The sequence below is a fragment of the Tasmannia lanceolata genome, unplaced genomic scaffold, assembly GCF_043159265.1.
Source record: "Tasmannia lanceolata isolate RefF3 unplaced genomic scaffold, GAP_Taslan_0.1 ptg000023l, whole genome shotgun sequence".
Classification (NCBI taxonomy): Eukaryota; Viridiplantae; Streptophyta; class Magnoliopsida; order Canellales; family Winteraceae; genus Tasmannia; species Tasmannia lanceolata.
The window spans coordinates 4,576,085-4,581,277 of NW_027518700.1; positions in this window are offsets into that span (position 1 = coordinate 4,576,085).

Sequence of the window (5,193 nt, forward strand, 5' to 3'; positions counted from 1 at the left end):
ACTAATATACTTTTCAATCAAACATCCAATCATAGCTCAAACCATATCTATAAAACATGAGAATTTATATGATGGGTGGCCGTGAAAACACGTGAAGTCTGAAAAAAGTAGGTACGGCCCACTTTTTTCGATGATCCAAACCGTTCATCTGTTTGGGCACAACGTAAATAGGTTGTGCCTCAAAAATCATTTTCATAGGATGATCCTAATCCTCCGATCTGTAGAAGATTCCATAAATGTTTTTTGGAAATCTCCATTTTCAGATCAGTTCAGTTCTGAGGGTCAGGATCATCCTATGGAAATGATTTTTGGGACATACCCTATTTACGTTGTGCCCAAACAGATGAACGGTTTGGATCATATAAAAAATGGGCCGTACGTACTTTTTTAGACTTCACGTGTTTTCACGGCCAACCATCATATAAATTCTCATAAAACATAAGCCATATTCAATGTACGCTAATATTTTATTTAATGAGATGTGATCCTTGTACAGTTGTACATGAGTGATGCATCAGATGTAGCAACATCATTTGATGCTCCAAGCCATCCGTTCGGCGGGCTTAATTGGATATTTTTTATTTTTGATGTGTGAGCTGGGTTAGGCAGGACCCCTACCAGATTCATTAGAAAAAAAAGAAAGAGCTGGGCTTAATTGGATATGGTCCAAAATTATAGAACTCGAAAAATTCTGACCGTATGATAGGTCGCTTGTGTAAAGACTTTTCAGGCAATAGTTCGACCATCCACTAAATCAAGGGTCAACTGGCTTTGCTACTAAGAATTTCATTAAAATTACTTAATTAAGCAAGCTCCATGGAAAAACTCTTTGCTTCTTTTTGTGGATGGGCTTTAAAATTTCACTGGTCACAACCGTTCCGCAACAAGCATTTTCAACGGTATACTTTTTTCTTTTTTCTTTTTGATGACATAGGGTATCCCCACCCAAATTTTACGGCAGGAATTCGACGGTATACTTGCATCCCCCCAAACAATGCACGTGGTTTACGGGTGATTGCGCGCATCCGTAGGGAATAGTCCTGCCCTAAAAATTGGGTCGGGGATACCCTAAGTCATTAACAAAAAATAGTAGGTTGACGAAATTGGTCAAGAGAAGATGGTTCAAGAGAGTAGTCAAGTGCCACGACTCACGAGAGTTCCTACCGTGTTTTAAAACGGAAAAGAAATAAAAACATAGGTTTTTAGAAATTTTCTTCCAGACTTTAGAGGAAGTCTAGACTGAAGGGAACCCGGGTAAAAAAGAGGTGAAAGGGCTCTCCTATTGGCTACACCTTACCATCATGCATCAATAACGGCTGAAAAGCCAAACGTGATGGTGATGTGCAGCCAATGGGGGAGACCTTTCACCTCTTTTTTGCAAGGGCTCCCTTCAGTTTAGACTTCCTCCAGACTTTAAGATGGCCCATTCCAAGTGGGACCCAATAACCCTATCTAATCTAATGATGGCTCTCTAAATCAACGGTGCATATATCATTCAAAACAAATCAACGGGTCCATATATGCACTATAAAGACAATGTTTCCGATCCGTTTAATTGTAACTACGGGGCCCACTACTAACAATGCCAACTTGCTCCACTAGACTATCAAAACCCTCTAATTAACCAACATTTGAATTTCAAGAGTTGATTCTCCCTTTCTAAACCGTCCATTTGAGGGCTAAAATACAGCCGGCCCCACTCACTGCATTACCAAACAAAAAACTCCGTTTTCTGCTGACCAAAACCAAACAATGTGTCAATGTAGAACTAGTTTGATTTTTCTTCCCTTCCTGACCAACCCAAACACTGTATAATCAGTTCAAATTTCTATTTCCTCGAAGCCCTATTTGAATTTCAGAAAAATATTTTCCTAGGTAAAATTTTCACCACGATTTTAGAGGAAAATTAATCAATGATATAGGTTATGGCTTATTTAGATTGATATCATTATAAATCGAGGCTGCTAATACTGGCACTAACATGTTTTGATAGTTGGATGTTATTTGTTTGTAAATTAATGTTATGTGACATGTTTTTAAATAATTAAATGTACATGTATGCAAGAGGGGTGGGTGTGACTTGCAGTAACATGGTGAGTCATGGGAGTCTTGTAGTTAGAGTTAGTTGGAGTCAAGTGAGGCAATCCTTGTTGGGGAGGTTTCTAGTCTAGTTAGTGGGTACAGGTAGTGGGTAAATGCTAGTCTAGTTAGTGGGTGAAAGTAGTGGCTAACTGCTACTATAGTAGTGGGTAAATGGGTAATAGAAGAGTAGGTGTTGTTGTTTAACCGTTTCAGTAATGTCGTTATAATGGTAAAAGGCACTCTAATGAAGAATTATGATCAATAAATGCAATTGCTTATGGAGGCTAGTGTGATAGTTGTTTGAAATAATAATTAATAAAGATGCTGTAATTTAGGATCCGAGAACACCTTATAACTAATTAACCTCACAACTTTAAATCAGAAATCAACAGTACTAGCAAAAATAAACTATAAGCAAAAAGAGAAATTGTTAGACCACTTATCGAGTTGAGGCACGAAGAATATTCGCTCTCCTTAAGGCAAATCTCGCTCCCACTAAGATGAATCAACGGTGCAGATGGGCGTCTCGACGTATGCCTCCAGGATACAACAACTCTCGCTCCAGGGGTGTGTACTCACGCAGCCTGGATGCCTAAGAACTCGCTTATATTTGCCAAAAGCCTTGATCAGAAAAGTTGAGGAGAAATAGCAGAAAAGGCTGAGAGAAAACCAGAAAAGAAAGAGAACAGAAGAATAATCCGTTAAGGATATCTTTCTGTTTTCTCTAAAACCGATTTTATAGAAAGGTAATCGACACGTTGGGGTGAAACGTCGCACTCTTTTAGTGCGTGAAAGACGTTTCCCAAACGGTCATTAAATCACAATTAAGGAATCTCAAACGGTAAAAAAAGAGTTAAAACAAAATAAATAAACTCTTGACCGTTAAAAGAATAAAAAGGGAAAAATAAATAATAGAAAAAGCCCTAGTCCCACACGCAAGGCCGGTCGCGCCGGGCCGGGCCGGACAGCGCGCGCGTGTGTTAACACCAAAAGCCAGCTGGACCCAAGTGGGCGATCCGTGCGCGTAGGATCCCTATGATCTCTTGCTTATTCACAAGGCTAAGAGAGTGAAAGTATATATATGGCCACTCTTACCCTCTCACACTTCCCATCTAGGACTAAAGTTTCCTCATGACTTTAGCCTTTTTGGAGGGAAGCTTAAAAGCATAAAGCAAGTCCCAAACATAGAATTACAAAAAACACCCAATTGTAAGTTTGAATTACAAAAAGACTTTTTCACATAAAAGTCAACAATAGTTTCCCTCGAAGAAACTGTTATCTTCCCTTCATTTTCTTAGCTTCCTATTTTGAGTTTCTCCAAATAGGTAAACAGAGGAACAAGAAGGAAAATCGAGAGCTAAGTTATTTGGCTCAAGATCACATCCTCGATTGCCCCCGGATTCATCTACTCCTTGTACACAATCACTTGGTCGAGACCATAACATTGGACTAACTCACCTCTTCTGTTCTTTCTTAATTTGCTTCTAAGAGCCATTTTGGAGTTTGTAATAACCTTTGACAGCTGGTTAAGTAAGTGGGGCTCACCACTCACCTATTTATTGATTGTCGCACCATGGATGAGCATGATCCTTCGACTATTGTTGAATGTCCATCAAAATTAGATGCCCCCATCAGTTTGGATCACCCCATGGTGATCTCTCAACATGCAGGGGTAGGTGCAAAATTTAGTGGGATAATGTATGGGCAAAATGAATGTCTAGGTCTAGCCCATTGATACCTCTGCTGGTTCGACATATCGCTTATGCTCTTTGTGTGTTTTTGCAAGTTGTGATTGTTTCCATTTCTATAAAAATCCCGTCCATCCTTTTCTCTATCTTCAAATCAAATATAAGTAACACTAACTGTAAACTTACATTGAAATTTATTGGAATTAATGTAAACTTACATCGAAGAATCAACAGCAGCCCAAAAGAAGCTACATATGTTACAAAGATAAATGGTGATCCATCGGTTACACCCGCACTGGAATACCAACATCAGCCTTTGTCATTGTGGGTGTGTCACGGCACGATTGCTTTTGACGAGCTCATCAATGGTATGAATAAACACGTCCTCGATTTGGCCGAGGAGTGGTAAATGTTGGTAACCATGCCCAACATGCATCTAGGGTCCTTGCTGATGAGAAGCTGATCACCAATAATCATCTTCACATTGCTGGTTGCAACCTTGGAGTCTTCGGCACCTGAAATGTAACATCAAAATCACGATTCAAATTCAAAATTCGATAAGATCTGCCATGTGCTTAAATTTGGAAACAAATCGAAATTCAAAATTTGATAAGATCTCCCACAAATTGTGCTTAAATTTGGAAGATAAGATCTCCCATCAATTGTGCGTAAATTTGGAAAGAACTTTGTCTAGCAACGCAGCGCCAAATCAGAAAGAGGGAATGAATGAACAATGCCTCCAGAAGAGGACGTGTAGTACTTAAAGTTGCTTCATCTACATAAGTCGACCCAGAGAGTGGAGTGCATAAGCTGATAAGAGAGATAGGGGGCGAGGTGAGCACTGAATTCAAAAGGCGACTGAGGAATGATCATAACAGCTGAAGCTAAAAACCAAGAACTGAGCCTGGCTCAAGCTCAAAACCTCAGGGGATTGAGCGATCCCCCGGGGAAGGCAACCCACCCGATTGCCAGCCCTACGCACCCACCAACCAAATTCACCAAAACCAAACCTATGTGGAATATGTATTAACGCCAGTGTGAATTTGGAGTAGAAATTGTACTGGATAGTCCTGTATTTTCAAAAAATTTCACGTGCGTGGTGCTCATGTCCGTTGATCTGGTGAACTTATGTATGGATGGCTAGCTAGATCTATCGTTAAGATCTGGGAACATGTCACTTGTTTCCGTTCTCTACCACATTTTCCTTTTAATTTTCAGAAAAAAAAAAGATCTATCACATCAAAATGTTCAAATCTTGACCGTTGGATTAAGTGTTGGATGAGGTAAGTAGGATAGATTGGATAAGTAGTTGAGATTAGTTTTATCTTTTTCCTAAACTTTACTGTTATCTCTTTCCTTGTGTATCTGTAAATGCTTATTTAAGCACCAGTTAATGCTAATGAAAATCATCAGAAATTAGTGA